General features: G+C 41.9%; 1 protein-coding gene across 2 annotated transcripts in view; it reads left to right on the top strand.

Annotated features, from left to right (window-relative positions):
• B4GALT5 (beta-1,4-galactosyltransferase 5) overlaps window positions 1-21,777 on the top strand; it is an 80,760-nt gene that overhangs the window by 24,114 nt on the left and 34,869 nt on the right. The window contains exon 1 of one of the 2 annotated variants that reach the window (XM_055373188.2): window positions 12,574-12,593. The exons of the other annotated variant lie outside the window; for it this stretch is intronic. The gene's annotated coding sequence lies outside the window, so the exon portion shown is untranslated. Of the gene's footprint in view, window positions 1-12,573; window positions 12,594-21,777 lie in introns of those variants that run through there. 2 annotated transcript variants of the gene reach the window in all.

Raw genomic sequence — 21,777 nt, 5'->3', positions numbered from 1 at the left:
ATGGATATATTTGTGATAAGCAAGTTAATAGTGGAATCAAGATGGTGAGTATATGGGAGTTCACTGTAAAATCCTTTCAACTTTGCTGTATATTTGAAATTTTTCATAATAAAACGGTTTAAAAATGTTAAAAATTTTCACATCGGTGATTAGATATCAAAAAAGATGTTACAAATTTGTATCTGTGAAATTGTAGTTCCCACAGGGCAGAAACGGATCCATTGAATCAGACCACTCCCGTGATCATTTTAACTTTGAGATTGATAAGAGAGTGAGCTAAGAATTATCAGGTTCTTCATCCTCAGTATGTTAAGGATCTCTCATCTTTCTCATTGAGTCTAAATATTTTTTTCCTGATTATTTTGCTGTCTTTGTTACTTGGAAATCGAGTAACATAAATCCTGTATAATTGTCAAAGAGGTGACATCTGTGTTTATTTCTGCATGTATCATCCAATGGATACCTAAACACTGTTTTGCTGAGACATTTTCTCAGGCTAGCACTCAATACAAATCTGTATTTTTCTATTCTCCTTCCTTCTCCTCCAGCTTTCAGTCTAGATGTTTTCTGATGGCATAGCTTTTGGATCAATCATTCTCTTTTTTTGCTCTGTCTTACCCAATATTAAAATATTACACCCTGGTTTTTTTTTTTTTTTTTTTTTTTGAGATGGAGTTTCACTCTTGTTACCCAGGCTGAAGTGGAATGGCACGATCTCGGCTCACTGCCACCTCCGCCTCCCGGACTTAAGCAATTCTCCTGCCTCAGCCTCCTGAGTAGCTGGGATTACAGGCACGCGCCACCAAGCCTGGCAATTTTGTAATTTTAGTAGAGATGGGGTTTCTCCACGTTGGTCAGGCTGGTCTCGAACCCCTGACCTTAGGTGATCTGCCTGGCTTGGCCTCCCAAAGTGTTGGGATTACAGGCGTGAGCCACTGCACCCGGCCTTGACACTCATTTTGTCCTATCTTTTGGCATGCCTGTTAATTTTTATTGAAAAGTGGGCATTGTATATAAAAAAATTGTAGCAACCCTAGATGATTTTATAATATCTAGATGGCTCACACCGTTTGCTAGGCAAATAGAATGGGGGCTGATTCCATTTATCTTGTCTGAGCTGACCACAGCAAGGGCGTGGTTTTGGTCAGGCTCCATCTCTTTTTGGTTTGCCTCTACTCTTTGGAAGTACCCTGCAGGAGTTCTGGCTAAGAACTGGGGCCCTTCCCCCATGGTGTGTCCTAAACTTTAATCTTTGTCCCCCACGGTGTGTCCTGAACTTTAATCTTTGTCTTCTTAGTACATGGGATTGGTGAAGAAACCTGCTGTGCTAGTCAGAGGCTTTCTGCTTGGTTTCAGCCTTCTGACCTGTGCATCTTTGGGATTTTGTAAAATGTCTTCAGGGTAAAACACTCAGTTCTTTTCACAGGAATCCTAGGCCCTTGTCTCTATTTTTCTTTCTTCAGGCCTGAGACATTACCATGAGCTCTGCTGGTTTCTCTGCCTGTGAATAGTGGCTCTGGTCATGTTCCCAGGCTGCTTTTCTGTTTCCTCAGCCTCCTTCCTGGCACCTAGCATTGGCAAATTCCCTGAGGGGCAAAGCAGTTGTGGTATATTGGCTTGCTCCTAAAGGGTTTATCCTTCCGGATTGTGTCTCTTCAAGTCATAGTAGCTTCCACAGTTCTCCAAAGTCTTCAGACTTTGAAAAAAAAAAATTTTTTTTTTTTTTAAATTTTCTCTGGCTGTTGGAGTTGTTTCTCTGAGGGATCTCTGGTCTGCCACAGGCTCTCAGTCATAGCCAGAAGCAGAGGCTACTTGATGCAGATCTTGCACATGTGCATTGTTACTTATGTTGCAGAAAAGGTGATGCTAGTCTGTGCTCCATTTACTAAGGAAGAAATATTCAGTTTATAGGGAATCGAAAATAAATTATCTGTTTATTTTATTTTATTTTTTATTTTTTCCCAGGACAGAGTCTTGCTCTGTTACCCAGGCTGGAGTGCAGTGGTGCGATCTTGGCTCACTGCAACCTCCGCCTCCCGAGTTCAAGCAATTCTCCTGCCTCAGCCTCCCGAGTAGCTGGGATTACAGGCGCCTGCCACCACACCCGGCTAATTTTTGTATTTTTAGTAGAGACAGGGTTTCACCATGTTGGCCAGGCTGGTCTCGAACTACTGACCTTATGATCCGCCCGCCTCAGCCTCTCAAAGTGCTGGGATTACAGGCATGAGCCACCGCGCCCAGCATGTTTGTTAATCCAATAAATGTGAACCAGCAAATATAAACTTAACGTTTATGCATTACTGCTGTACTTTCTAACAATGTCAGTGGTTAATTTAAAAGTCAGTAGAAGTTAAGTGATTTGTCTAAGGCAGAGTTTCTCAACCTTGGTGCTGTTGACATGCTGCTTTGTTGTTGAGGCTGTCCTGTGCCTTGTAGGATGTTTTGCAGCCTCTCTGGCCTTTACCCAAGAGATGCCAGTAGCACCTTTCTCCCGCAGTGGTGACAACGAAAAGTGCCCCCAGATACTGCCAAATGTCCCCTGGGAAGCAAAAGCACCCCTAATTGAGAACTACCGGCCTAAAGGAAGGGATTAGTTTTCCTAATTTGATATAATGCCAGAAAAGCAGAATTGGATTTTGAGTTACTCAAGTCATTGTCTCTGACCATTGGACTATATGCCAGCTTCATTCTTTTTTTTTTCTTTGGTAGAGATGGGGTCTCGCTGTGTCACCCAGGCTGGAGTATAGAGGCATAATTATAGCTCATTGCAGCCTCTAACTTCTGGGCTGAAGGGATCCTTCCACCTCAGCCTTGTGGGTCTCTGGGGCTACAGGCATGTACCACCACACTTGGCTTTTTTTTTTTTTTTTTTTTGGGCAGAGACAAGGTCTTGCTATGTTGCCTATGCAACATAGCAAGAACCCTTGGCCTCAAGAGGTCCTCTTGCCTCGGTCTCCCAAAGTGCTGGGGTTACAGGCATGAGCCACTCCACCTGGCCCAGCTTCATTTTTTACTGACAATTTGATGGTAAATTCTAGGGTCCTAAAAATGGTTGTAAGAGTAAATGTATTTTTTTTTTAACCATTGGCTTGCCATCTGTGAATTGGGAACTTAGGTCACTTGGTTGCTTATTCTAGGGTTAAGAAGACAGACTCTTGATTTCTAGGCAGTAGTAAGTGTTAACATCCTATGTGTGGTATCTCTTGGGCTTCTGCAGAGCAGTTCTGTTGCAGTCTGTCTTCATTGGATCTAATGCGTGTACAGCAGTTCTTTAAAACTGACAGGAGCAAACCAACACAGAGAAATCCACTCAGAATGTAAGTAGTAACCATTTGGAATGTAAGGTAGGAAAGACATAAAGAGATCAGAATTAGAGCTAAAACTAAGGGAGAAAAAGACAACTTAGAAGATTAGAATGGACAATTTTGAATGGCATGACACTACCAAAAATAATTTAAGCTGTTAGCTCCCCTTTCTCTTATTCTGCAGACATTTTCCGGTTTTCCAAATCGTTCTGCTTTGATGCCAAATGTCTTGTTAATAATGCATGGCTTTTTTATAGTACTCCCTCCCCATCATGCCTCTTAGGTGCTGAGTCAGAGGAGATGTTACAGCAGCAGCCCAGGAGAAAGGAGAAATCCCTCTGCAATGCTCAAATACTACTTTTTTTTTTTTTTGCACATTTATCTCTTAGCAAGCTTTTCACTTTAAATACTCTAAAGCTTCAATTCAGGGGATGCATTTTTCTTACTGTTAAAGAACAAGACTTTTAAAACTATCCAAAAATGTCTAATAACGTGAGGTTTTTGAAAGCTCTTAAAAGCAGATCTAAATGTTAGTGTGGATTGTATTTGATTTCTAGGACAATAGCTGTTATTTTTCTACTTTTCTACCTATTGTCTGGATATGCCTCTTCTGAGTCCGTAATTCCTATTCTGTAAAATTTAAAATAATATTTTCACATTGCCTTTATGATAGACAGCTATAGGAGACAAACAGATAATTGAGGAAATGGGACAAATGATTGTCCGGTGAGCACTGGGATCCAGGCTTGGATCCAGCGTTTTTCTCCCCTACTGTTTGCCAGCCCATTGCATTCTGGGTGGCTACTCAGAGGCTGACTTTTGAGGCTCAGCAGTTGCTACCCCTGCTGCTTTCAAAGGCTGGGCTGTCTGGGTCACAGAGTTTTTCGTTTTCTGTTGGTTAGGAAATACTGTGTTTTGAAGGGCCCTGGTAGAGGGAAAGTAATTTTTGAAGCCCCTGGGTTTGTGGTATGAGTTGAGAGGAGGCACCCACTGCACCTGCTGAAGTTCCTTTTAGAGACGGTAACATGGAGAAAGTGTTCCTAGGTCTGTGATACACGTTAGCCTCTTAGTCATGTCTGCCTTTAAACTGTGTAACACATCTTAACAAACTTGGGAAATCAGTTCACCTGATGTGGAGTGGTGTGTTTAAGTGCATAAATCAGAAGTTTCCTAGAGTGACAGTATTCTTTGTTGTCGTGGATTTTTAAGGTGTAATTTAGAAATTGTTTACCTCTCTTCACAATCAGAATAACAATATTGGTGAAAATAAAGTAACAGCATGGAAACTCTGTGTACTATATTCACAACTTTTCTATAATTCTAAAATTACTCTAAACTGAAAGGCTTATACAAATAATAACTATGACTTCCTGAAGGCCTACTCTGTTTCAATCACTCTGGAATCTACATTTGTTATTTCTAACTCTCCTAAGACTGTAAGAAGTTTGGTCATGAGCTCGAGATCACACAGCTAAGCCGAGCAGGGACTCAAACCTCTGTCTTAGCTGAGTGAAACTCTAATCCTACCCCATGCCACCTCTGTTCTCTGGGGAATTGGAATGGAATTATTTGAACAAGGACGTGGCTCTTCAGTATGTCGTTTAAGTCTGCAGGTATGCCTTGATTTCTTTCTGTTGTAGATCAGTACTTACTGTATGGCACTTGCTGATTTTGCGTGCTTATGTCCTTGATATGTGGCCTCTTTCAGTTCAGGGACCAACTTTTTTTTCTTCTTGAGGAGTCTTGCTCTATCGCCCAGGCTGGAGTGCAGTGGCGCAACCTTGGCTCACTGCAAGCTCTGCCTCCCGGGTTCACACCATTCTGCTGTCTCAGCCTCCCCAACAGCTGGGACTACAGGCGCACACTGCCACGCTCAGCTAATTTTTTTGTGTCTTTAGTAGAGACCGGGTTTCACTGTGTTAGCCAGGTTGGTCTCGATCTCCTGACCTTGTGATCCGCCCGCCTCAGCCTCCCAAAGTGCTGGGATTACAGGCATGAGCCACTGCGCCCAGCCAACTTTTTTTTTTTTTAAATTAAACTAAATTCTGAATGAACACATTAGTGCTCACCATATACAAGACTCCCTTAGAGCTCTGCATGTGTTGCTTCTCTTCCTGACCCAGTGAGGTAGGTACTATTACTTTGCTCTTTTTTTTTTGAGATGGAATCTTGCTCTGTTGCCCAGGCTGGAAAGCAGCGGTGTGATCTCAGCTCACTGCAGCCTCCACCTCCTGGGTTCAAGCGATCCTCCCTCCTCAGCCTTCCAAGTAGCTGAGATTACAAGCATGTGCCACCACACCTGGCTAATTTTTGTATTTTTAGTAGAGACAGGGTTTTACTATGTTGGCCAGGCTGGTCTCAAACTTCTGACCTCAAGTGATCCACCCACCTCGGCCTCCCAAAGTGCTGGGATTACAGGCGTGAGCCACCGTGCCTGGCTGCAGTCTTTATTCTTAAATGTTTTACCAATATTAACTCATTCAATACAAATGAGATAGGGATATTATTATCCCCGTTTTATGGATGAGGAAACACAGAATGAATAATTTGCCAAAGGTCATTCAGCTGACTAGAATTTAAACCTGTCTAGGCCGGGTGCAGTGGCTCATGCCTGTAATCCCAGCATTCGGGAGGCCAAGGCGGGCAAATCATCTGAGGTTGGCAGATCATCTGAGGTCAGGAGTTCAAGACCACGCTGGCCAACATGGTGAAACCACATCTCTACAAAAATACAGAAATTAGCCGGGCATGATGGTGGGTGCCTGTAGGGTCAGCTACTCAGGAGGCTGAGACATGAGAATCGCTTGAACCCAGGAGGCGGAGGTTGCAGTGAGCCGAGATTGCACCATTGCACTCCAGCCTGGGCAACAGAGTGAGACTCCATCTCCAAAAAAAAAAAAAAAAAGAATTTAAACCTGTCTAGCCCTCCTCCAGAGTTAATACTTTCAACCATTAAACCATTTACCTGACAATTTATTCAGCTTAAAGATAAAAGGAAAACCAGAAAATACCTGTTAGACTAGACAGAACACATTTATGTGCAGATAGTTTGCAACTTCTAAGGAGAACATTATTTGTGAAATCAAAACAATTTATTTCTAGGATAACTTTTATTATTTAACTTTTAGTTGAGAATTTGTATTTGTTATATATAAGCATATGTCGTCCTTCTATGTCACTTTTTTTTTTCCTCCCCAGAAACAGGGTCTCCCACTCTGTTAACCAGGCTGGAGTGCAGTGGTGCAATCACAGTTCACTGCAGCCTTGAACTCCTGGGCTCAAGCAGACTTCCCACCTCAGCCTCCCAACTGGCTGGGACTACAGGTGCACACCACCATGCCTGGCTAATATTTTTTTATGTCAGTAGAGAAGGGGCCTTCCTATGTTGCCCAGGCTGATCTTAAACTCCTGGGCTCAAGTGATCCTCCTGCCTTAACCTCCTGAAGTGTTAGGATTGCAGATGTGAGCCACTGCGCCGGCCTAGAATTGGAATCTTGAATTTGTGCCTTAGGCTTACTAATAATACTCTTTTAACTACATTTAACAAATATTTATTGGGCTGCTGCTATATGGTAGGCAAACTTGTGTGTCCTTTTAGGTAATTAGTGCTTTGGAGAAGCAGAGGAAAGTGGATGCTTTGCAGGGAGTAGAGAGAGGAAATTTTGCAATTTTAAATATATTGTGATGAGGGAAGGTCTCACTGAAGTGAGGTATTCAGGAGGTGTGCGAGCAAGCCATGTGGTTGTCTGGGCAGCGCTGCCAAGAGAGTGGTTGGGTCAGTGGCCCGTGGTGAGAGCTTGCATGGGTATCTTCAGGACAGGACAGCGAGAAGGCCCGTGTAGCTGGAACAGAGTGAGTGAGGTGCAGAACTAGAGAGATGAGGTCAGAGGGATAAGGGAAATCATTTAAGAGCTGGTGTAGACAGACTTGCTCTGCGAAGGGCGAGATGTAAACGTTTTCGACTCTGCAGTCCATAGCAACAACACAACTCTGCCTGCAATGCCGAAGCAGTAGTAGGCAGTGCACAGAGGGGCACAGGGTGTCCAGCAGTGCTTTATTCACACTGGCAGGCACTGGGCAGGATTCACCCACCACAGCTTCTGACTCCTGGTTTAGAGCCTTGTAAGCCATTGTCCAGAGTTTGATGTGTACTCTGAATGAGATGAGAATTCATTGGAGGGTTTTTATTTATTTATTTATTTTTGAGACAGGGTCTGGCTCTTTTGTCCAGGCTGGAGTGCAGTGATGCAATGGAAGCTCACTACAACCTCAACCTCAAAGGCTCAAATGCTCCTCCCACTTTAGCCTCCCAAGGACCTGGGACTACAGGCGCAAGCCACCATGCCGGACTAATTTTTGTATTTTTTGTAGAGACGGGGTCTTGCCAGGTTGCCCAAACTGGTCTTAAACTCTTGAGCTCAAGCCCTTCGCCCACCTCAGCCTTCCAAAGTGCTGGGATTACAGACGTGAGCCACCACGCCCAGCCTTTCTTGGAGGTTTTCAAATAGAGGAATTAGAAAATTTGACTGCTGTTGTAAGGAATGCCACTGGTTGCCTACTTGAGAATGAACTGACAAGGAATGAGGGTAAAAGGGTAGAGTTACCATTAACCAGGATGGGAAGACTGCAGTAGAACAGGTTTGTGGACGGGAAGGACAGTGATCTGGTTTTGGACAAATTTGAGGTAACTGTTAGGCTTCTGAGTGGAGATGGCAGGGAGGCTGTTGGTCTACAATCCTGGTGCTCAGTGCAGAAGTCAGGGCTCAATATAAGGATTTGGGAGTGTCCAGCAAACAGGTGGTATTTGAAATCATGAGACTGGATGAGATCACCAAGGGAGTGAGTGTAGATCGAGAAGTCCAGGGTCTGGGCCTTGGGGATCTGCAGCATTAAAATGAGAGAAATTAGTTTGGGGCTGTTTTGTCACTTTGGGAGTGTGGATTCTTTGATTCTGATTACGGATGCATGTAGCACTCTGACTCTTAACATGAATTTTAAATACAGAACCTCAGTGTCCTTCCGGCTAGGTTTATTATTTACCACCTATGTTCTTACTATTTTTTTTTTTTTTTTTTTTTTAGAGATGGGGTCTTGCTCTGTTGCGCAGGCTGGAGTCCAGTGGTGTGATCATAGCTCACTATAACCTAAAACACATGGGCTCAAACAAACCTCCAGCCTCAGCCTCCTGAGTAGCTGGGACAACAGATGCATGCCACCATGCCTGGCTAATTGTTTTTGGTAGAAATAAGGTTTAACTCTGTTGCCCAGGCTGGTCTCAAACTCCTGGCCTCAGGCAATTCTCCCACGTCAGCCTCCCAAAGTGCTGGAACTTATTAAATTATAATTCTAGTTTTTATGTACAGTTTTTTTTAAATTGTGGTAAAATATATGGTAAAATAAACATAACATAAAATAGGCCATTTTAGGTTGTCCTGCCTATGGAGTAGCCATTCTTTTATTTCTTTACTTTCTTAATAAACTTGCTTTCACTTCACGGAAAAAAAAAGTACCATTTAAATCATTTGAAGTATACAATTTAGTGGCGTTAAGTACATTCTCAATATTACGCAACCATTACCACTATTCGTTTCCAGAACTTGATTTCTTCATTCCAAACAGAAACTCTGCACCTATTAAAAATTAGTCCCCTTCTCAACCTCTATTATTAGTCCACCTATTATTAGTCCCCTTCTCCCCAACTTCTAATAATCACCATTCTACTTTCCGTGTCTGTGAATTTACCTATTCTGGGTACCTCAGATAAATGGAATCATATAATATTTGTACTTTTGTGTTCTGGCATAGTTCACTTAGCATGTTTTCAAGGTTCATCTATGTTACAGCATGTTTCACTGCTTTTTAAATTTAAATTTTTTAAGTTTTAATTTTGTTAAACATCCTAGGATGCACATCAGTGCTTTTATTATTATTATTTTTTAAAACAACCTCTAATATCGAGTCTTATTTCTGACAGGAATTCTTTGCTGCAGAAGGGTCTCCATAGCTCAGCCTTATGTTCCAAAACACTCATGGTCTCTGTGTCCAGAACACTCCAAGAGCTTGTTGAAGTTGCTCTTCAGCCCATGCAGCCCTCTTATTTGTGCTACTAGTAAAATAATGATAATGCTATTGAATAGCTGGATTGTTGACCCTCTGGCTAATATGATTTGATGGATTTTATTATATGGCATTTTAATCAAAGGATAAGCTTGTCTCATTTGAAATAGATAGAAAACCTGAAAAAGGGACCGTTTAAAGGTAGCAATCAAGTCAAAATAGTTTTCTTCTTCTGGAATGCGATAAATGTATTTAGTGAGAGGTATCTTGGAGAGCGTGATTTTACCGCTTACTCATTTGACAAATTGCTGAGCTTAGGGGCCAAGTCCTGTAATATTTCCCTGTTGCTTCAAGGCAGGTATACTGAAAAAAATCAGTTATTAAATATTTGCCATATTTCCTAAATAACCTATTCATTCTTTGCCTGATAACAGCAGTTTTTATGGCAGCAATATGTGTTAAAGGAAAACCTGGCTGTCCTTTGGGGTTCAGTAGTCAGGTCCACTGAAAGTTCAGCTGATGTGTGAAACAAGGTTTTTGTTTGTTTTGTTTTTTTTTTTTTTTTTTTTTGAAGATGTAGTCTCACTTTGTTGCCCAGGCTGGAGTGCAGTGGTGGGATCTCAGCTCACTGCAACCTCCGCCTCCTGGGTTCAAGTGATTCTCCTGCCTCAGCCTCCTGAGTAGCTGGGACTACAGGTGCATGCCACCACGCCTGGCTAATTTTTTGTATTTTTTTTTTTTTTTAGTAGAGATGGGGTTTCACCCTGTTAGCCAGGCTGGTCTCGAACTTCTGACCTCATGATCCGCCTGTCTCGGCCTCCCAAAGTGCTGGGAAACAAGGTATTTGTTTAACTAACTTTTGATATTGTAGGAAAGACTCATTAATGTTCTTGATTGTGGTGCTAGAGAATGACCAAGGATAAAATGAAAATAAATTTTTAGCTTCATTTTAGGACTGGTGATTACGAAACAACAACAACGAAACAGCAAAAAACCCTTTTTAGTCAAAAAAATTGGGGGAGAAGAAAATTAGAGGCAAGAGGTTATTTTTAAGATGTGGCCACAGTTCAGTCTGGTTTCCAGTAGACCTTTTAGGCCATTTCCCATAATCTATTGAGTCATCCCAGCAGTTCTGCAGTCAGCTATAATGAAAGTTTAAAAGGAAGATCATAGTATCCATTCTTCTCTCCTTTTGTATTGTGGTTAACTTTGGGTCTTGGCTTTATGTTACCCTCCCCACCCCCAGCCCCTTTTAATGTAATCATGTAGTGGGCAAGGGATTAAATTAATGTAATTAGGAGAATGGAGGGAACTTTGCTTTCTGCTCCAGGAACCCTGGGGATTCCCCCCAGCCCCCATTACCAGTAACAGCACTAACAATGTTTATATTGAAGTGGATATGGAAGCCAAGGATCTTCAAGGTCTTAGTAGCAAGCCTAGTAGTGAGCTGTTAAGCCAAATGAAAGCAGTGATTGAGTCTCAGCTTGTTTTTCTATAAAATGAGAGTACTAATACCTACTTTATCGAAGTTAAATGAAACCTTTTAACCCTTAATATTGATTAAGGCTTGTGTTAGGAGGAAGTTTGAGAGAATGTGTCCTTGCTACATGTCTGTCCAACTCCCAAAGGCCCGAGGGTACCTGGATGGCTTCCAGGGCTCAGTGATTATGTATTTTATGCATTAGTAGGCTTCTTTCAAGATATCTTGGCCAGGTAATTATGAGGCTTGTCCTTCAGAGGCAGCATGCACACCACCACGTAGGGACTCATGGCTGGTGCCTGTCTTGCAGCTAGAATAGCAAGACATCTTCATTCTTGGAACAGTGAGAGTGAACTCAGAAAAGGGCCAGCATTCTTGTCCAGCCAAATTATTGTTCACCTGTCCTAGACTATAAATAATTTCATGACATGTGTCCAGTCCTGTGTGAGTTCCAGGGTTGGTTTTGCTTTTCTATTTTGATTGCCTTGGACTTGCTCTGCGAAATCAGTAACCAAGTTGACCTTCATCTTTTAGTTTAGCCCAGGACTCTAGGCCCTATGTGCTTGTCATATCAGGAGGGGTGAGATCAAGGCCCCACTTCCAGTGTCATTTGATTCTCTACCCTGCCATTCGCTCTGTTCTGAAGAAATAAAGTTTGTTTGCTGTTTGTCCTAAGGTGGAACATATCTTTCAGAGCACATGCTAACAAGATTTAAAAGATATTTCAGGCTGGGCGTGATGACTCACTCCTATAATTCCAGCACTTTGGGAGGCTGAGGCGGGCAGATCACCTGAGGTCAGGGGTTCGAGACCAGCCTGACCAACATGGTGAAACCCCTGTCTCTACTAAAAAATACAAAAATTAGCCGGGCATGGTGGCACGCGCCTGTAATCCCAGCTACTCAGGAGGCTGAGGCAGGAGAATTGCTTGAACTTGGGAGGCGGAGATGGCAGTGAGCCGAGATTGCACCATTGCACTCCAGCCAGGGCGTTAGAGTGAGACTCCATCCCAAAAATCAATCAATCAATCAATCAATCAAAGATATTTCACCTCACACAGCCAAATACAGATGTAATTTTGGGGGAGTACGATCCTTATTTTATATTGTGTTCTGATTATATGTAATTTTTGTTTTATCCTTTCAGCTGCGTAAGAAAAACTCAATTTCCACTCTTTGCAGACAATTCTTCAAAAATAGATTGCAAAGTTTTCATGTATTCATTTTACCATTTGTTCTTAAGAAGACTTACTTTAACATAATTACCAACAAATGTTTGCACCTAGCATTTCTGCTCAGAGAATGGTGTGAAAGGGGATAAAAATAGTAAGCCTTAGCCAGTGCCAAAGTTGTCAGTGGATTAAAGAATAGTGCTATCCTGGAAATGCTGCTTTAGGGGAGTTGGAGGCAGGGGGTCTTGCTGGGGGTGGTGTGCAGAGGGTGGTGCAGGTAGGAAGAGGTTCCAAGCACCTTGTTAGGCTTAGTTTCTGTGCTGTTATCTTACGGCTAGACTTTTGGGAGGGGTTGTACTTGTACTTCAGTTTGTATGTGGGTCATGTTTGCACCATAGGGGGTGTGGTTATTGACAACTGTGTTTCCCTGTGGTTCCCCTTCCAGCCCATGCTCACCAGATGCTATTAGCAAGTTGTACCTTCTCTAATACCCTGAGGTTTTTCTGAGAAGGCTGCAGAAGTACCCCAGAGAACAAAGAAGTCAGCAAAAACAAAACAAAACAAAAAACACCACTTAAGGGTAAGCACACAAACACATACAAATATAAGCACATACATCATAGGTATTGTAATGTCCCAATCCCATAATTTTGGAATGATTACATAGGTGGAATACAGAAGTATCCATGCTTTTCAGCATGACTGCCCTTGATGACTCACCAAAAAACAGCAGTGCTAGTCATCTTAGACACAGAGGATGTGTGCCATTTAGACTTGTTCTTTTAAATAGTGAAAATTATTGCTTTATGGTTTTATTCTGTGCCCCCCGCCCTCATGCCCCCATGGGCCAGAGAGGCAGTTCACCAACTTCTCTCCAGTTGTGCCTCCCCTTCCTTCCTGTGACTTTAGGGAGTTTGTACGCATCTGCTCTAGTCCTAGAACCATGGGGCCTTCATAGCCCCTGCGCAGTAGCCAAGAGCAGGGGCTACTCTTACGGAAGGAAGAGCTCAGTTGGCAAGTATATCCTGAGCTGAGTTGTGAAGGCACACATTCATACCTCTCTTTATTTTTAATGGGGTTAGCACAGTCTTCAATCAATAGCTTAACTTCATCTCTGCTTTTATTTCTGCTCCTAGCATAAATTATTTAGCACAAATGCAGACATAATCAATCTCAGAAATTACTTAGTATTAGTGTCCTGCTGTGAGCATCATTTTCTTGAGTGTGTTGTGTTCTAACTGCAAATTAGCAAAAGACCCTTCAAGAAAGTCTTTCTGTGGATTCATTTAGGGGGAATTTAGAAGGTTGTAGTCAGTGCTACCTGATCACTTTTATTTTCAGTGAAATTTTGTTTTATTCATAGTATAGTTAATAGCTTTCCTGTAACACTCTCTTTCTCTCTTTCTACATATATATGTATTATGTACATTTTTAAAAGTCACTTTTTACCTGATAATATCTTAATCCCTTAAGCATTTGTCAGTTGGCCCATCAGTGGATTGAGTCACTTTATGAGTAGGGATTCCGAAAATGCCAAGCTTTGTCTGGGGGGGTTGGGTTGGGGGAGGATGCAGTAATAAAAACTCTAACCTTGAAGATGCGGGGAGGGCCTACAGACATGTTGGAATTCAACAATTAGGTATATTTTAGTGTAGCCTCATAGTGCAGCGACCCAGCTGTAAAGATGAAGTCACTCATTCCTGTAATGATTTGCTAGCTTGTTGAAAATTCTGCTCCTTTTGAACAGTGATCTAATTGTGAAACGGACAGTTGGCTACTGACAGTTTTCAAATATTAGCCAGTTGCTGATTTTAAAAATAACTGTGAGAAAGGAAGACCAAGGTGAGAAGAGACTAAAAATCAAACAGTCACATGAGGTTTTGTATCTTCAGACAGCTGAAGAAACCCGACAACCTACAAAGATATGATATTTGCTTGGGTAGTTGTAGTTCAGGTGTTTCCTTGTGCACCGAGCCCCTAGTGCATTGCTCATAATAGGTTCTGGGGCAGAGGTACCTGCTCATAGCTCCACAGGGTCATAAGCAACTTTGAACACCCCCAGGAGCCTTGTTGTTGGGCGTGGTGGGAAATGTTAATTGGCCTCTGAGTGAACTAGGAGGTACTGTTAGGATTCTTATCCCTTGATAAACTTACTCCCTGTGGCAGTCTTGTTAATATTTAAAAGTGAAGTGTAAATCTATTACAGGACACCATAATTTAATATTTGTTGCATTTCTGAGCTATGTGGTTGCCAGCATAGGGTCAGTATCCTAAGGCCTTTGAGTTTTCTGAGTTTTAACTCTCAGCTTGACTGTGGGATGTGCGGGCTTGGGAATTGACTTTTGTTTGAGAGTAACAGCAGTCTTAGGAATTAGTGATTTTTTTGGTCCTTGCAAATGTTACTGAACACACGGAACAAGCCAGCCACCAGGCTGCTCGTGGAAGGGGAAGGGAGGCAAAGTTGGGTTTGGTCCCCATCCCCTGCTCTTATCCCCTCCACTCCCTTTTCTTCCTGAGTTCATGCTTTTGTTGTGATAGATTATTTTTCCCGGGATTTTTTGCTTTTCAAATCGTAGTTTTTGTGTCTTTGCACCTAGCCAGTAGGAGCAGCATTGTCTGAGATCTTAGCAGGTTCCAGAGAACTGTCCATTGTGGGTAGAGTTGGGAGTGGCAAGAACTGAAATTCCAGAGGCAGGAGCCAGGTTTTATGGACTTTTCTGAGTCATACCAAGCATGAGGAATTTGGACCTTGAAAGTGGTGGAAAGCCATTGAGAGACAACAGGAGGATATATTTATCATTTCTTTTAGTTCACCTATGACATTATAGGACGTTATAGGTAAAGACTAAATGCAATTCTTCTTCTTCTTTTTTTTTTTAAAATAGGGATGGGGTCTCGCTATGTTTCCCAGGCTGGTCTGGTCTCTGTAACTACTGGGCTCAAGTGATCCTCCCACCTCGGTCTCCTGTGCCTCCCTTCCCCTTCCATGAGCAGTCCTGCGGCTGGCTTATTCAGTAACATTTGCAGACTCACTAAAAAAAGTTACTAATTCCTGGGATTTTGTAATTCCAAAGTGTTGGGATTACAGGCATGAGCCACCACACGCGACCCTAAATGCAGTTCTTGATTCCAAAGACTAAAGAATACTTTACGGGCATAGAAAAACCCTGCAGTGCTTTAACTTCTTATGTGAACATTGCTAGGGTCTTTATTCCCTCTGTAACAATTCCTGGCCCATTTACAGGATTTTTAATATTAGTATACTTTGATTTAGGTTTAGTTGGCAATCTAGATACATCCCAAACCAAACTTTTCCCACATCTTTTTTTTTTTTTTTTTTTTTGAGATGGAGTCTTGCTCTGTCACCCAGGCTGGAGTGCAGTGACACAATCTCGGCTTACTGCAAGCTCTGCCTCAGCCTCCCGAGTAGCTGGGACTACAGGCACCTGCCACCACACCTGGCTAATTTTTTTTTTTTTTTTTTTTGTATTTTTAGTAGAGATGGGATTTCACTGTGTTAGCCAGGATGGTCTAAATCTCCTGACCTCGTGATCCGCCCACCACGGCCTCCCAAAGTGGTGGGATTACAGGCGTGAACCACCGTGCCTGGCCCCCACAACTTTTTATTATGAAAAAATTCAAACTTACAGAAAAGTTGCAAGAATAACACAATAAAAGCATTATCTTCCATCTGGAGTCAACAGTTACCACTATTTTGCTTTTTTTGTTTGAACTGTGGCTCTGCTTTCTCTGCTGAGCCATGTTAAATTGTTGATAATTATCCAGGCAGTTAACCTTTAAATACTTCAGCACACATCTCTTTAAAAAATGACATTCTCCTGTTTAATCAAAGTACTGTTATTGCATCTAAGAAAATTAACAGTACTTTCATAATCTTTTCAATACTTGATCTTAGCCAGAAGGCCGAGAAGTGATCATAATACTTTCTAATATCCAGTCCTCATCCAGTGGTGCTCAGAATGTTATTTGTAGCTGCCCCCATCCCCAAAATAACATATTACATTTGGTTATGTCTGTTAGTCTTTAGTAGCTTTCTCACCCCATCCACTGCTCATTGTAGTAACTCTTTGAGAAAGAGTTCAGGCCAGTTTTATTGCATGTCCTACATTCTGGAATTGCCTAGTGTCACTTTGATGTGTTCCCTAGTTTTCTGGTTTTTTTTTTTTTTTTTTTTTGAGTTGGAGTCTCTCTGTGTCACCCAGGGTGGGGTGCAGTGGCACGATCTCGGCTTGCTGCAATCTCTGCCTCCTGGGTTCAAGCGATTCTCCTGTCTCAGCCTCCTGAGTAGCTGGGATTACAGGCATCCACCACCACGCCCAGCTAATTTTTGTATTTTTAGTAGAGATGGGGTTTCACCATGTTGGCCAGGCTGGTCTCGAACTCCTGACCTCGTGATCCGCCTGCCTCGGCTTCCCAAAGTGCTGGGATTACAGGTGTGAGCCACTGCGCCTGGCCAATCCACTGTATTTTTGTAAACCAGAAGATAAGTCTAAGAGCTTGATTCAATTTAAATTAAAAGTTTTTGGCAAGAATACTCAGAAGGTAATCTTAGTTTTTTCTAGTTGGTGATACCCAGTTTGGGCACTTGGTTAAGTGATACCTATCTGATCTCTTCATTGTAAATGCACGTTTCCCCCTTTGCAGTTATGCGATCTGTGGGAAGAATTTGTTTTTAATTTTCTTTCCAAAGTGTAGCCTTACAAGATTTGTTTTTTGTTTGTTTTTTTTCTGGTTTGTTTTCTTTTTTAAATCCAAGCCTTTGGGGAGGTCGAGGCCAAGCCACCCACCTTGGCTTCTCAAAGGGCTTGGATTATAGGTGTAAGCCACCTTGCCTGACTCCTTACATGTTTCCATCAATCATGCTCTTCCAACGTGCCTTTTGTAGAGTAGGTTGGCCCTTCTGTTTCTGTGGACTTGGGTCTTGAATTGCTTTAAAATGTGAACATTACTTAGCTAAAGAAAGAAAAGTTTATATCTGATCAAGTGACAGAGTCTGTCTGTCATAATAGATGACAGAAAAATAATCCAGCATTCTGCATGGCCCAGAGAACCCGTTTCTAGGACTACAAGTTGATATATGCAAAAGACAAGCCATCTGGAGGAGAGGAAGGGTTTCATTACCCACAAGGTGTTAAGGAAAGACTTTGTTTTGCTAAGTGTGTGTGCCTTAGAAGCTAGAAATTTTCAAGTGCTTTCTCTGGCATCTTTTGCCTTTTTATGGAAAGCATGGCTCTGATTTCCTATGTTTGACAGTTTGGGTGTTAATACCAGTTGGAATGCTGCCTTCTTGGAAGCACTTAAATTCCCAACGAGTAGATAACCCATTAGTCTGTTACAAGCTTCCAGGCTAACAATAATGTGATTAAAATATATTATCCCCATAGGACATGAAGAATAATCTTTCCAAAAGAGAATCAGGAGGGAGACCAAAGAACAGTGTGTGGAAGAATATGTTTGGATGGTAGGCTAGATAGAGGAAACTTGCTTGATGAAGTTAAAGCTAGAAGCACCAAGAGCTTTAGGATCATTATGAATCATTTGGGGTAGGATAATTTGGGGGTAGAATAACAGTTTGAGATTAGGGGAATTATTAGGGTCTGGAGCAATGAAGAGGGGAGGAAACTCTTACTAAGGCAGAAGGTTGTGTTTTTGTGCTTCCCTCCACCCCATACAAAAATGTATTGATGATTGTTTTAAAAAAAATGAAAAGAAAAAGACGCTGCCCAAAGGCAGTATTCCTAAAGGGTGCTCATAAAGTAGATGCTGTGTGAAAAGGGGTTCTCAGTAACTTTGGAAACTTTGAAATTTTGGGTCAGTTGATTTAAACAGATTTGGTTACTGCAGTTTTTCACTAGTGGAACAGAGAACCTCCTTATCTTACAGGGTTCTGATGTTCATGGAAATGTTGCATTGTAACAAAGAAAAGACAACCCAGATGACCTGTAATTCTGCCACACAGAGATAAAACACTGAACATCTTGATAAGTAATTTCTAAAACTGTTCTAGGCTTATATTTTCCTTTGTGTCTTTAACACAAATGTGATATACTGTATGTAGTATATATACAATGTATATACAGTCTTGAATCAATAGCTTCATCTCTGCTTTTATTACTGCTCCTAGCGTAAATTATTTAGCACAAATGCAGACATAATCTCAGAAAATTATTATTTTTTGAGACAGAGTCTCACTCTGTCACTCAGGCTGGAGTGTAGTGGCATGATTTCAACTCACCACAACCTCTGCTTCCCAAGTTCAAGTGATCCTCCCACCTCAGACTCCTGAGTACCTGGGGTTACAGGCACGCACCACCACACCTGGTTAATTTTTGTATTTTTTGTAGAGATGGGGTTTCGCCATGTTGACCAGGCTGATCTTGAACTCCTGACCTCAGGTGATCCGCCCACCTTGGCCTCCCAAAGTGCTGGGATTATAGGCATGAGCCACCGTGCCTGGCCTGCACGGTGTGATTTTTAAATAGTGAGTACTTCTAAAACAATAATCATGATTTCAGTGATAGCTGAGTTAGTCATGGTCTGATTTTGCCATAATTTTTTTTCCAGACCCTTTTGGTGCATAGATAGGTTGGAGTTTTGCTTTTGTAAGTAGCACTGAGATAAACAGTATTGAACACATTTGTTATTTATCCAATTATTTCTTTAGGATGAATACCTGAAAGTAGGAACTACTGGGTTAGAGTATGAACATTTCACTTTGATCTGTATTGCCAACCTCTCTAGAGGTTATATCAATTTGTTTCCATCAACAAGGTGTGGGATACCTGTTCCACCAAAGCCTCTGAATGTTGGTGAGGCTTTGGTAGAACAGGTATCAGTCTTTTGACTCATTTAGACAAGCAGTTTGTAGTGTCAACTTAAAATTTTACGTTACATGTTCGCAGAGGGTTAGAAGAAACTTAGTTGTAGGCAGATAGCAGTTCAGTGTTGAAGAAATTCAACTTTTTGCTATAGAATTGCATTCTTTTAAACCCTCACTCAATCAGACACCATGATGCATGCCTGTAGTCCCAGCTGCTTGGGAGCTAAGGCATGAAGATCTCTTGAGCTCAGGAATTCAAGACCAGCCTGGGCAACATAGTAAGACCCTGTCTCAAAAAAATAAATCATTACTGTTGTAAAGAACATTGGTAAAACAGAAGGAAAAAAGGTCATCTCACATCACTGTTACTCCCTAACAGCAAAGCAGGTTGGTAAATTTGCCTCAAGTCTGTTTTAGCCTGATACATGTTCTTATTCCTTAGCAATAGTTGTCATGATATAGCAGAACTTTTTTCATGTTGTTAAAAATGTGATAGTCTATGCTAAATATTATACATAAGGTGTATGGTGATAAGGTTGCATAGTTTTCACTTTTAAAGATGTGTAAGATTCCGTCAAGTTTTGTGTCACAGTTTATGTGCTGTTGTTTTAGTAAGTGAAAGCAAGTTTATTAGAGAAGAAAAGAAACTGGCTACTCCACAGGCAGAGCAGCACTGAGAGCTGCTGGTTGTTGATTTTGAGTTGTTTCCCAAGATTTTGCTTTTAGAAATAATGTAATTAAAAACTTTGTGCATAGAATAGCCTCATATTTAGGATACTTTGCTAGCTCAGAAGGTATGAGCATTTTTATGGCTATTGTTGAATTTGCAAATAGTTTTCCCAAAGGGTTATACCAGTCTGCACGAACACCAGCACAGTTGGTGAAGTATCAGTTTCACTGTGACCTTTTCTGGCTTATAGCCTTTTTTTGTGTGGTTGCAGAAAAACCAGTATACTTCTACCTTAAAAAAGCAAGGCAACTCCTCCGGCTATCACAGCATCTGTGTGCCAAGCTATAATTCTTTTTTTTTTTTTTGAGGTGGAGTTTCGCTCTTGTTGCCCAGGCTGGAGTGCAATGGCGCGATCTTAGCTCACCGCAACATCCGCCTCCCAGGTTCAAGTGATTCTCCTTTCTCAGCCTCCCGAGTAACTGGGATTACAGGCATGCACCACCATGCTCGGCTGATTTTGTATTTTTAGTAGAGACGGTGTTTCTCCATGTTGGTCAGGTTGTTTGTGAACTCCTGACCTCAGGTGATCCACCTGCCTCAGCCTCCCAAAGTGCTGGGATTACAGGTGTGAGCAACCATGCCCAGCCTATGTAATTCTTTAATAAATAGCTGAATGCCTACTATTTATCAGAAGTTGATGAAGAAAAGAATAAGACTGTCTGTACTCTTAAGGAGCTTACAGTCTGTTGGAAGAGAGAGACATGCTCAAATTTGTAGAGGTCATGGATAGAAGTTGGTGTATCAGTTGAGAAAGAGCCCAAAGATAGGTGTAGGCAGTTCTAATCTTGGGGGTGGGATGATACCAGGAAAAGCTAGGAAAGGGACATTAAAGCTTGGTATTGGCTGGGCATGATGGCTCTCACATGTAATCCCAGCAGTTTGGAAGGCTGAGGCAGGAGGATTGCTTGAGCCCAGGAGTTTGAGACCAGCCTGGGCAACAAAGTGAGATTCTACCTCTACAAAAATAAAAAAATTCACCAGGTGTGGTGGTGTACGCCTGTGGTCCCAGCTACACAGGAGGCTGAGGCAGGAGGATTGCTTGAGCCAAGGAAGTTGAGGTTGCAGTGAGCCGTGTTTGTGCCACTGCAATCCAGCCTGGGTGACAGGACGAGACACTGTCTAAAAAAAAAAAAAAAGCTTAGTATGAGCAGGTGTCACAAAAGCACGTTCATACAGAGGAGGTGTCAGTGGGGGTGGGAGGCTGGAACCACAAGGCAATTCAGGGACAGGGATTGGTCGGTGGAGTCGGGGGGGTGACGGACAGAGATTAGGACGAGGGGGTGCGGAGGTGAGGGGAGCAGAGCCTTTGTTCTGGTTTCAGTTCCAGAGAGGAGTGTGGCAGTGCTGGTCTTGTGCGTCTAGCACATTCCCATCAGCAACATCCGTCATACCCTGACGCCCCCCCCACCCCCACCCATTCTCCGCAGGGTTGTTTTGATAAGTGTACGTGTTCAGTTTCAATGGAACCAGCAAGGTAATTTACAGTTTTCTCCCACCCAAGCTTATACTGAGGTTATGTGGCTGTGCATGTGGATATTGGTACTTCTGAGGGTTGTTAACTGGTCATGCTATTAAGAATTTTGGGGGAAGCAAAGCTGAAGCTTAGATCAGTAAAGTACTTACCATAGGCTACCCAGCCATCTAATATCTGTTTAGACAGCATTTTCATGTCTAATCTTATGTACAGTTTAATAATTTAACAGATGGTAGACTAATAGGTCAGTGGAAATGTTTATAGGGTGCTTCATAGTTGTTAATTTTTACCACTTGGATTTTTTTAATAGCTAGGAATAGTAATTAGGGTGAAAAATGAAACCTACGAATGACTTCGTGATTTTTCCGCCTCAAATGAGAAGGATTAGGAAAGCAAAAGTTTCCTCAAATCAGTTTTTTCCCCCAAAATATTTATTTGGATTATTTACTTTGTTAATGTGTGTATGTGTCCCCCCTCCTCCCAGTTCTCTTTAAACACTTTTTGTATGAAAATTGTCACACGGTTGCTCCAAAATATTTAAATAGATAAGACAATGGGTGTAAATTTTGCTGCCAAAAATTCCTTGTATCTTAAAAAAGCTGTATTTTCTCTCTTAAATGTATGTTAATGTCTTCCAATGCATAGTGTGAGTATCCAGCATTTTAAGCAGATTTAAAATGGAAAAATTCATGATTCACATTAGAGCTTCAAACTTATAA

This window comes from Gorilla gorilla, chromosome 21 (assembly GCF_029281585.2).
Source record: "Gorilla gorilla gorilla isolate KB3781 chromosome 21, NHGRI_mGorGor1-v2.1_pri, whole genome shotgun sequence".
Lineage (NCBI taxonomy): Eukaryota > Metazoa > Chordata > Mammalia > Primates > Hominidae > Gorilla > Gorilla gorilla.
The sequence above is the reverse complement of the archived record's forward strand: the minus strand, read 5'-3'. Positions and strand labels throughout refer to the sequence as shown.